Here is a 12,658-nt window from a genome sequence, read left to right as displayed (position 1 = left end):
CCTCAGCTTCTAGTCAGCTGTGTGATTGTGAGAGTAAACAACCAATACATTCACAACCATTCTGTTTTTCATTTTCAATACAGTAGTCAACACATTACACCTAATACTCAACACTTTCTTATAAACAGGCTTTGTGTTACACGATTTTGCCCCACTGCAGGCTACTGTAAGTATGCTGAGCACATTTAAGGTAGGCGAGGCTAAGCCATGGTGTTTGGTAAGTGAGGTGTGTTAAAATGCATTTTCAACCGATGATGGGCTTATTGGAACGTAACCCCATTGTAAGTCGAGGAAGATCTGTAGTTGTACCATTTAATTTTTTTTATTTTCTAAAATTAATTACTTTATTTTTTAAATTCCAGTATAATTAATGTACAGTGTTATATTAGTTTCAGGTGTACCATATAGTGATTCAAGAATTCTATACATTACTCAGTGCTCATCGTAATAAGTGTCCTTTTAATCCCCTTCACCTGTTTCACTCATCCCACAACCCACTTCCCCTCTGGTGACCATCAAGTTTGTTCTCTACAGTTAAGTCTATTTTTTTTTCTCTTTTATTACATTCTTCCTTCTGTTTTCTCTGGGTTAGGTTTGCTCTTTTTTTCATTTTCCTAATCCTTTAAGCTGGAAAGTAATGTTAGAGATTTGAGATATTTATACTTTCTTTTTTTTAGATTTATTTATTTGGTTTAGAGATTGAGAGAGAGAGAGAAAGCATGAGCAGGAAGGGCAGAGGGAAAGAGAATCTCAAGCGCACTCCACATGAGCGTGGAGCCCGATGAGGGGCTCCATCCCACAAATGAGTCACCCAAGTTCACCCCTCTTCTTTTTTTTAAACATAGGAACTTAGAGTTCTAAATTTCTCTCTGAGCATTGCTTTTGCAGCATGTTTGGTATGCTGTCTTTTAGTTTTGACTCATCCCAACGTACTTTCTAATTTCCTTTGTCTTTTTTTCTTTGTTTAAGACTATATTGTTTAAGCACACTGTCAAAAAATTTAAAAAAGAACTACCATGATATCTGGCAATTACACTTCTGGGTGTTTATCCAAAGAGAATGAAAACACTAACTTGAAAAGATATATGCACCCTCGTATTTATTGCAGCTTTATTTATAATAACCAAGATACGTAAACAACCTAAATGTCCATTGATAGATGAATGGATAAATAAATTGTAGGGACTATATATGTATATATATATATATATATATATATATATATATATATATATATATATATATACTTTGAATGTTAATCTTTTATTGATAACAAAGCAGCAATGTTGGGGGATGTTTCCAAGATACCATGAGCAGGTGTATCTCCATGCCAGTGTTGTGTGATGTACATGCGTGCCCATGTGTGTATATGTGTGTGTGTGTATGTAACTGGGGGAGTGATCTGTGAAACTGGGAAGTCCAACCCTACAGAGACAGGAAAGGAGAGACCAAAGAGCCTTGGAGAGGCTGGGGCGCTGGAGAAGAGTCCTCACAGGCCATGTTGAGTTCAGCTTCCAGGAATAGCAGGTGCTTTGGGCCAGGCAGTGGCTGGGGGCTGCTGCACCTACTGTGCTGGGCTTTCAGGAGGGGCTGCTAGAGCCACAGGATTATATATATATATATATATACATATATATATATATATATATCTGAGATATATAATATTCTGAGATATAGATATTTATATATCTATATCTCAGAATATTATTCAGCCATAAAAAAGAATGAAATCTTTCCATGCATGACAACATGATGGATAGATCTCAGGAGCACTATACTCAGTGAAGTAAGCCAGACAGAGAAAAGCAAATGATCTCTTTTATGTGTGGAATCTAAAACAAAAACAAAAAACCAAGCTCATAGATATAGAGAAGAGATTGGTAGTTGTCAGATTGTCAGAGGCAAGTGGGTAGAGGAGAGGAAAAAATGAGTGAAGAGAGTCAAAGGAAAAAGAAAATAAAAGAAAAATAAAAAGCAATGCCAAGGATAATGTAATAGCACTGAATTGTCAGAACTAAACTGTGCTTTCCATAGCAGGTGAGCAAACAACAATTGCTCAATGAATTAGCTAGACAACTCTTGGTTTAAAAAATAACAACAAAAACTCCTCTACTGCATACTTCATATCAAACAAGTGGAGTGGGAATTGAATGCCGCAGAAATAACCTATGAAACCTAAAATCAAAAACAAACCAAATCAGGATACTATTGAAAAATATTAATCATTTTGCTTTTTATACCTAATCACTTGAAAGTTAGTTACCCCCTTGTCAGCCCGAGAGAACACGTTGCCTGCAGAAGGGATTAGTAGACAGGGAATAAAAAGTGATATCCAACATCAAAGTTCAAGCTTAGAAAATAAAACAAGCTACTAAAATAGACTTTTTGAGACTCAAAGGCAAATCTTGAGGAAAAGCAAGAGTGTAGGACATAAGCAGACCTAGAGAGAATGTGGGAATATGGAGGAAGAAGGAGGTCATGATCCACCTTCACCTGGGCTGGGGTTTGGCAAGGAGCAGGTGCATCTTAGAAGAGTTAGTTGGGGGGCAGGGAAGGAGGAGATCTGTCCTGGCCAGGGACAAGGGGATGCAGCTCCCTATCAGACATAGGCCAGCACTTCTTGGCTCACACCAAGGAACCCCCAAGGGAGAGCTAAGTCAGCAGCTGTAGACCATGGTCTTGTCTTTGGAGGGGAACAGTGTATACTGTTCTAGGAGAAAAGATACATAGCTCTTTGCCTGCTCCTTGGGCTTCCAATGATGGCTACCAGCATGCTTCCCGTGCATTTCCCAGCAGTGTTGTCCTCCCAGTGACCTGACACTTTGCTGATCCCCATGTGACCCACTGGTATATGGCAACTTACTTAAAAAAAAAAAAAGTGTGCTGTTTAATTTCCACATATTCGTGGATAGTCCAGACTTTCTTCATTATTGATTTCTGATTTTGCTCTATCGTTAAGAAAGATATTTTGTATAATATTAATCTTTTTAAATCGACTGAGACTTGTTTTGTCCCCCAGCATATAGTCTATCTTAGAGAGTAGGAAAGAGGGGTACAAGTGTCAAGGGAACCTGTACGGGAGGTGTCACCTGGCCTGGGAAGCCAGGGAAGGCTTCCCAGTGAAAGTGACAGCTTTGCTGAGAGCTGAGACATAGAGATGTGTTAACTTGGTGAAGGTGAGAAAGAATAGGGATTTTTTTCTTACTCCATTTGGCTTCTCAGAGACTGACTTGCTAGTCTTTTTGTCTTCTTCCTCCTCCTCCTGTTCCTTCTTAATTTCTTCCTTACCCTCTTCCCTCTCCCTCTTTCTTTCCTCTGCCTCCTGTTTAGTTCTTTGTTAATTTGGAATAAATACTAAAGCCCTTCTCAGTTGGATGAACAAACATTAGAGTTTTTGTATGCAGAGTGTTTAAAGTAAATGTAAAATCTGAAAGGAGAAGGTCTGTGCTTGTTGTGTGAGCTGATGAAATTTAGGGAGAGGTCAAGTTTCCAGGGTTTTGATGATGCAGGCTTTATGGTTGGGGGTGGAGGGTGGCAGCAGGGAGAGAAAAAAGGAAGGAGCTGGAATCAATCAGTCATAAGCTGAACCACTTCCGGCAAGGAAATTTAATTTCAGTGATTGAATCACTGACTCACGAAAATAACTAAATGCAGTGTGTATTTAGGTTTTAAACACACTTGGACCATCTACGTTAATGGAAATACGAAGATGCGTGGTGTTAATCACCCAACAAGAGACAACATATTTCTACTTAGACTTTCATCTTTTACCATAAAGGGCCTCTCAGGAGTCTGCAGCACAGAGGAATTTATCTCCTTGGGAACCACATTTCTAGAGTTAGACCACTTTGGCATGGTACCAACATTAGCTGTAAAATGCAGCAATGCAAACTAGAACGGTAAGCCCTTTGGCTTCTTGGCTCTGCAATTAAACATCAGGTCCTTAGTTTGACTGGGATATGTGACCTTTCCAAATGAAGCAAAGGTCTGGTGTAGCTGTAAGCCTAATTTATCTTTCTTATCAGTGAAGAAACAGGCAGAAACAAGGTCAAAGCAAGAGACCTCCTCCACTGGGATTGTTAAAAGCTATTGTTCCATAATTACTGTGACTAAGGCAACAAACAAACTATTGAGGTTGACAGCCCCCTTAGATCAGTGCAGCTGAATTTCTGTAGGTTTTTCCTGCATGTTCCCAATGAAAGTATAGCATGTTTTCACAGAGAAAGCAAAAGAGGACAATAGATAATTATAATTCCAGAAAAGCTATTGTAACACATTCTGCCAATGTGAAAGGGGATGCATTTCATTTAGGCTTATTTTAAATATGGTAGCAAAACACCACCATATTGGGGAAAAAGTTTATTCGTCATCCAAAATAATGAGAAGTGTAGTTAAAAAGAAGTGCACTTTGCACTTAAACTAGGCTAGCCTACCCTAGATTCCTGTAACTCTAACCTGGTTGAAGGCCATGACGTAGGTATTCATGGCTTCCCCTCTTTCGTGACACACGTTCCATAGTGACTGCTCGAGAAATATTTCGTAAGTTGCAATGAGTTGAGCTAGTTTCAATTATCCAAAAGTTCTCTTTTTATCACCAGAGAACAAAATCAGGGAAATCGTGACAGACTTTCTCACCCAGTGACATATTCATTCTTGAAATACATGTTAGCATAGCTGTCTCTTGGCACTAGAGTGGCAGTCACATGCCAGCCAGCCTCTGGACATGGATACAAGAGCTCCTAGAAAGATTTTCTCTCTCTCTATTTGACTGGCCAGCAGATTCATAGTCTCACGAGTGTATTAGTGGAGGCAGGTATGAGTATATGGTCTAAAAAATTTTTTTGAGGAGATGTCCCTCACTTTCCTATCATTGGCAAAATTTCTTTTACGAGATCACAGAAAAGTTTTAAAGACCGGTCAAAGAAGCCATGGAAAGATATTTCCATCTTTCCCTATGAAGGACCTCTCAGAATTATGTAAGTCAAAGGAATTTATCTTCCCAGGAGTCTAATTTAGGAGGAAACCATTATATATTGTATGATTGAGAGTACATTGCTTTGAGGTACTCAATTGATAACAGATATTTACTGAATACTTACAAGTTGCCAGGCATCATCTTTTTTTTTTCTAATATTTTATTTATTCATGAGAGACACAGAAAAACAGGCAGAGACACAGGCAGAGGGAGAAGCAGGCTCCCCATGGGGAGCCCAATGCAGGACACGACCCCAGGACCCCAGAATCATGCCCTGAGCTGAAAATAGACTCTCAACCACTAAGCCACCCAGGTGCCCCTCCAAGCATTGTTATAGACAATATGATGATGAATAAGATAAAGTCATTTGCCTTCTGGAATTTGATGAAAGACAGTAGAAAACAAACAAGTATATATAGACTATAAAGCTAAGTGGTGAAAAATCTTACAAAAAAAATGTAGGATAAGAGATAAAAAGTGAGAGAGCTGCCAGGGAAGACCTTTTTGAAGAGGTGACATCTGTGACATCTGTACTAAAGAGTACATGCAAAGACAATGAAGGAACTTGGCTTATTTGAGGAATAGTCATGAGGCCAGTGTGTCTATAACATTAGTGGAAAAAAAAAGGCACAGATCTGGTGAAAAACATCAACACACATAATCAAGAAGCTCAATAATCCTGAAGAAGACAATCATGAAGACAAACATACCTAGACACATGATAATGAAACTGCTGAAAACCAAAGACAGAAAGAAAAATCTTAAAAGCAGCCAGAGGATAAAGTTCTATCACGTACAGGAGAACAGTGAACATAATGACAGCTAACTTCTCATCAGAAACCAGGGACTCAGAAGATGAAGAACAATGTCTTTAAAATCCCAAACGGAGGGGCAGCCCAGGTAGCTTACCAGTTTAGTGCCACCTTCAACCCAGGGCCTGATTCTGGAGACACTAGATAGAGTCCCACATTGGGCTCCCAGCAGGGAGCCTGCTTCTCCCTCTGCCTGTGTCTCTACCTCTCTCTGTGTGTCTCTCATGAATAAATAAATAAAATCTTAAAAACAAAATCCTGAAAGGAAAATAGCCTGTCAATTGCAAATTCTATACTTACTAAAAATATCCTTCAACAAGGAAGGTAAAATCAATATGCTTTCATAAAAAAGAAGGCTGAGAGAATTCTTTGCAAATAGGCTCATTCATACTATAAGCAATGCTGAAAGAAGCTCTTCAGATAGAAGGAAAATAATATCCAGTTGGATATTCAAAAGTGATGAAGAAAATGAAACGGATAAATGTGGTTAGATAGAAAAGTTTTTTGTTTAATTGCTTTATCTCCTTATTTTAAATTACAACTGACTATTTTAAGTGAAAACATGTATTTTGAGTTTAATAACAAATGTAGAAGTAAAATATAATGCTATGATAGCATAAAGGATAATAGGGATTGTAAATGGAATTTTAATCTTGTAAGATTCTTACATTACACATTAAATGGTATCATAGTAATTCAAGGTATGTTGTGAAAGTTAAGGACACATGTTAAAATCCCTAGGGAAACCAATGGGATCAATAGAAAAAATTACTAACATGGTAGATATCAACACAGCCATATAAATAATTGGAGTAAGTGTAAATGGTCTATACACACTAATTTAAGGCAGAGATTGTCAGACTCTTTTTTTTTTAAAAGAAAAATTATAAAGGATTTACTTTAACTATGAAGACTAAGATAGTTTGAAAGCAAAAGGATAGAAAAATATATAAATGCTAATACTAAGAAGGCAGATTTGGCCAAAGTATTGGACAAAGTAGACTTCAAGATGAGGAGGGTTACCAGAGCTAAAGAAAGACTTTTCATAATGATAAAAAGGCCAGTCCATGAAGAAGACAAGTGAATCATAGATAGGTATGCCCTTCATGACAACATGAAGCAAAACTGACAGAAGGAAGAAATAAGCACAGTGCAATCCAATGTATTATTATCTGTTTCTCAATAATTTCCAGGAGAGACAACATCAATCCTTGCTATAGTCATCCGAGCAGTGGTTGCTTCTTCGGGGCAGAGAGGAGGGAGGTTGACTAGAAAATAACACGAGGGAATTGTTTGGAGTGCTAAAAAGTTTCTGTGTCTTGATAGCTTTTATAGATAGGTATATACATCTAGCAAAACTTCTCAAAGTTTATACTTAAAATCAATGTAATTTACTATAGGTAAAATTTACTTGCTATTTAAATTGAGCATACATTTATAAAACCAAGTTCTGATACGTTATGGCTCCGATTTCTTGTTAGATGCCAACGTGGAGATATTAAAGTGATATGTGTTTTGGGTGAGTCTAAAGTGCAGGTTGGTGCTGGAGCTATAAATTTGAGAGTCACTATAGAGGAATGAGGTTTAAATCCACAGGACTGAATGAGATCACTCAGATACTCAAAGTATAGGCGACATCTGAGGACCAAGGCTTGAAGACGCATGCTAACACTGAGAATTTCAGGCAGTAAAGGAAAGCCATCAAAGAACATTGAGAATTATTAACCAGAGACAAGAAAACCAGGAGGACAAAGACACATTCAGGATGTATGTCAAAGAAGACAGAATGATCAAGTCATACTCTGTTTATTTATTTATTTTTTATGTATTTGTTTTTTTTTTTGTATTTGTTTTTTAAATAAAAAAATTAACCTTTCTAATGTAAACAGTTCAGTGGCATTTAGTAAATTCATGGAGTTGAAACACCAACCACCTTGTGTTCTGTTTAGAGACACACTAAGAAACGTGCTAACAACTGCCCACCCATTTCTCCAAGATGGAAGCCATTGGCAACTTTAAAAGAAAAGATACGTAAGAATGTGAGAATGCCAATAAAAAAACCAATAAAAAAAAAAAAGAATGTGAGAATGCACAGAATGAAGTCTTACCATCTGTGACAACGTGACTGAACCTGGAGGGTGTTACGCGAAGTGAAATAAGTCAGATAGGGAAAGACAAATTACCATATGATTTCACTTGTATGTCAACTCTGAGGAATAGAACAAACGAACTAAGAAAAACAACACAAAGAGAAACAGACTCATAAATATAGAGAACGAACTCGTGGTTGCCATTGAGGAGGGGAGTAGGGAGATGGGTGAAGTGGGTGAAGGGGATTATCAGGTACAAGCTTCCGGTTATAAAATAAGTAGGTCACAGAGAGAAAAAGAACAGCATGGGACACATCATCAGTAATATTGTAATAACTTTGTGCGCTGAGCGATGGTAACTGTACTGTCGTGAGCCTATTGTGGTCTCTGCAATCGACAAATCACTGTGTTGCACACCTGAAGCCAACATATACGGGCTATATATCAACTATACTTTCATGAAAATAAAAACTAAAAAAATGTAAACAGAGAGCTAAAATGCCAAGTCTGACTGAAGGGGGTTAAGGAGAATATAGGAAAGGACGGTAAAGCACAGACAACTTTCCAGGAGCTGTTTTTCTGTGTTGCCCAGAAGAGGTGACATTAATTGCTTCTTCCATTTGAATGATGCTTGTGGGCCTGGGACTCTGTTGTCTAGAAAGAATTTACAGAGAGCGATGATGGTGGGTGGGGACTTAGGAACCATATCCTTCGGTGACTTTGAGGGGAGTTCTAACCAAATCCCTAGAGCGGCCCCTCAAGATTGGATGGGGACACAGAGTGATTTGCACCTGCTCGTACTTTAGTTCCTCTTCCTTATTTAGGTTTTAAAAACATTTGTTTAGATTTATTTGGAGTCTTCTCCGAATAAAGAGGCTTGTCCTGTTTGTGAGAGGGTGGATGGCTGATGGTCATCGTCAATCTCTTTGGAAGGAAGTCGCAGTAGGCGTTGACCCGACGCGCCTACCCCACAGATGTACAACGTCTCCATTCAGCATGTGCTTTGTTAAGGATCTCACCTCTCCAGGTATTCCTTCTAAACACACCTATTACTCTCCCTTGGAGAAATTCTTCATTTTTCTGTTAAGATATAATTTCAATTCCATGTCACAGAAATACAAAAATAGCAGTGGCGTGAATGAAATAGAAAGTTTATTTCTCTCGCACTGAAAAATCTGTGCTGGTATGGCAGCTCTGCTCTGCGAGATCACTGGGAGTCTAGACACCTTCTCTCTTCCTGTCCCACCAACTGTGTGGGGTGTTCCTATCCACATGGCGCAAGATGACTCACCACCATGTTTGTACTCCAGCCATTGGGAATGAGGAAAGAAGAAGGAGGATGCGCATCCTCTCCCCTTAAGGCCAGGACCTAGAGTGGCCCACATCACTTTATTTTCATCCTTTTGGCCAGTCCCCAGTCACAGAAATGCCTACGTTATATGACCTTTCTTTGGAGTGGCATGATGATCAGCTAAAAAAAACCACCATGCGTGATGGGAAGATGGATGCTGATCTAAAACCAGCAATTGTTTCCTTTTCCTATGATGTTTTAGGTTTCTAGTGCTCCCTTAGAGATTGGCATTTGGGCAAGTGGCTGTCCTGCCTCTTATTCCACATCCACCCTTAGGATCATCACAGGATGAGGAGGTAGGGTGACCCTACAATAAATCTTCCAAGGGGTACAGCATCTCCTTTCCTTTATTTCACACATTTGACTTCTGCTTTAGATACAGTTTTAACAAAGGGTTGCCAAGTTGTGGTTCATTTTGTGACTGAGCCACACGGTGCATAAATATTTGCTCAAATATTATCCCGAGTGTGTCTGTGAGGGTATTTTTGGATGAGATTAACATTTGTATCTGTAGGCTGAGTAAAGCAGACTGCCTTCCCTAATGTGAGTGGGCCTCATCCAATCAGTTGAAGGGCTGAACGGAACAAAAAGACTCACCCTCCCTGTGAAAGAACTCTTTTTGTCTGACCACCTGAGCTGGGATATTAGTCTTTTTCTGCCTTCAAACTCGGATTGAAACACTGGCTCTTCTTGGGCCTTGAGTCTGCTGGCTTTCAGACTGGAATGTACACCACCAGCTCTCCTGGGTCTCCATCTTGCTGACTGGAGCTCTTGAAACATCTCAGCCTCCATAATCACTTGCTCAAAACCCTATAAGACCCTCTGCCCCTCCCCTTTCAAATATTATTGGTTCTGATTATCTGGATAAGCCTCACTAATAAACGAGCTTTTAAAAAATCCCTGAGGGGCCCTTGGGGGGCCCAATGGTTGAGCATCTGCCTCTGGCTCAGGGCGTGATCCTGGGGTTCCAGGATCGAGTCCCACATTGGGCTCCCTGCAGGGAGCCTGCTTCTCCCTCTGTCTGTGTCTCTGCCTCTCTCTCTGTGTCTCTTATGAATAAATAAATGAAATCTTTTTTTAAAAATCCCTGAAAACCAACTAGTTAGTCTCTGAATGTAACACATGGGAGAAGTAGGGCCCAGACTCACTGTGGCCCCCACGAATTAGGTGGTCCCACAGTCATCCTAATGTGTCCCGTCTTTCTTATCTTTCAGGTCACATTGCAGATGAAAATACACTGTTTCACTAAAAGGCATTTTCATATGCTGCTTCTCAAGTGAAGTTGGTCTTAGGCTTCGTATTATTTGAACAATCTCCAGAGAAGCTGTGAAATAAAAATTCACTTTTCATACAAAGTTATTATTTTTTTTTCCCTAGGCTACAGTGATGGGAAGATGTGGGAAACAAACATATTTTGCTATTTTAATGATCAGCCCTGGAACAGAACAGCCTTTAAAACCTGTCTGGTAGCTGGATTGGTCGTTGAATTCCACAGGCAAACGCCAGCATCACCAAAGTGAAAACACAAGCGTTAGAACAAAGAGACACTGTAAGCATTTTGCACTAAGCAGACTAAAATCCAGATCTGATTTGTCAAAGCTCAAAAATAAATTAACCGCTTGCTGTGGCACAGTTTGTCTAAGTAACCCCATGGCCCATTCTCCCTCGAGTGTGGGTGGAAGTGAAGAACTGTTAGCTGCTCTGGAGGAGACGCTGGGAAGAATCGTAATTTCTCTGGCTACAGCGACAGTATTTTCTGTCCCCAAAATCAAGTCATGTCAGCAATGGCTTTTAGGAAGGAGCTAATGGAAACTTTAGTTTGGTCATGACTGAAGTGTCTTGGGAAATTTGTGCCAATTATTCTGTTTCTGTACTACTAAAAAACCCAACTTTTTTTGAGGTATGAGTCACATAACATAAAATTCTGTTGAAAGTGCGCAGTTCAGTGGGGTTTAGTATATTTACAATGTTGTGTAGCCCTCACTGCTGTCTAGTTCCAGAACACCTTCACCACACCCCAAAAGAGGCCCCTTATCTATCAGCAGTGACTCCGTATTTCCTCCTCTCCCCATTTCCTGCCAACCACTGATCTACTTTTGTCCATTTGGATTTGCCCATTCTGGACATTTCACAGACGTGGAATCTTACGATACATGGTGCCTGGCTTCGTTCAGTCAGCATATAATGTCTTCAAGGCTCACTCACCTTGTAGCAAGTGTCAGCATTTCATTCCTTTTTATGGCCAAATAATAGTCCACATCATGGACAGACCACCTTTTCCTTGCCCATTTATCGGTTGGTAGACACTTAGGTTATTTCTACTTGGTGGTTATCATGAATAACGCTGCTACCAATACCATTCGAGTTTTGTGTAGATGTATGTTTTTAGTTCTTTAAGTATGTACCTAGTAGGGTAATTGCTGGCTCATATAGTTACTCTATTTTTTAAAAATAATTAATTTATTTTAAAAAATATTTCATTTATTTATTCATGAGAGACATACACAGAGAGGCCGAGACACAGGCAGAGGGAGAAGCAGGCCCCCTGCAGGGAGCCTGCTGCGGGACTCAATCCCAGGACCCCGGGATCAGGCCCTGAGCCAAAGGCAGGTCCTCAAACGCTGAGCCACCCGGGCACCCCAGTCACTCTATTTTAATATTTTCTGGTAACTGCTACATTGTTTTCCTGAGGATGAGGACAGGCCATTTTACATTCCCCCCGCCAGGGTATGAGGGCTCCAGTTTCTCCCTCTTCTAACCAACCCTTGCTTGTCTCTGTCTTTCTTTGCGATCGATTGTCCTGGTGCCTGTGAAGTGCTATGTCATGGTTGTGATTTGCATTTTCCTCAGGATTGAATGAAGATGAGCATTTTTTTCATTTGCTGATGGGTCATTTTCTGTCTCCTTGTGAGGTGCCTGCTGGAGTATTTTGCCCTTTAAACAAATGTCACTGTCTGTCTTTTTAATAGTGAGCTCTTGGAGTTCTTTATGGAAGTTCCCTGTTAACTCTTGGAATTGCATTTATTTTCTTGCAGGGTGGAACTGGCTCTTTAACTTTTCTTAATGTCTCTCGAAGGGGAGAAAAAATCTAATTTTGATGCCAGTCTACTTTATCAGATTTTTGGTTATGCTTTCTGTTTTTGGCGTCCTGTCTATGAAATCTTTTTCTATTTCCAGGTCGTGAAAACTTTCTTACATGTTTTCTTTCAGAGGTTTTAGAGTTTTTAGCTTCTATGCATAGGCTTAGAAAGCGTTTTGAGTTAATTTTTCTCTGCGGCATGAGTTAAGAGTTGAGGTTGCCCCCCATATGGTATCTAATTGTTCCAACACCCCCTGTTAACATTTCCTCACTGAATTTTCTTGACAACCTAGTCAAAGTCAATCGCCATAAAGGTCTATTTCTCGAATCTCTATACTGGTTGTTCTGTTT

At 39.6% G+C, this 12,658-nt stretch overlaps 1 long non-coding RNA gene across 1 annotated transcript in view; it reads left to right on the top strand.

The window, feature by feature from the left end:
• LOC144282946 (uncharacterized) overlaps positions 1–10,771 on the top strand; it is a 53,001-nt gene extending 42,230 nt beyond the window's left edge. Inside the window, exon 4 of the long non-coding RNA XR_013351352.1 lies at positions 10,606–10,771. This is a non-coding gene — a long non-coding RNA (uncharacterized LOC144282946). The remainder of the gene's footprint in view (positions 1–10,605) is intronic.
• Positions 10,772–12,658: the final 1,887 nt, after the last annotated feature.

This window comes from Canis aureus, chromosome 14, assembly GCF_053574225.1.
Source record: "Canis aureus isolate CA01 chromosome 14, VMU_Caureus_v.1.0, whole genome shotgun sequence".
Lineage (NCBI taxonomy): Eukaryota > Metazoa > Chordata > Mammalia > Carnivora > Canidae > Canis > Canis aureus.
The sequence above is the reverse complement of the archived record's forward strand: the minus strand, read 5'-3'. Positions and strand labels throughout refer to the sequence as shown.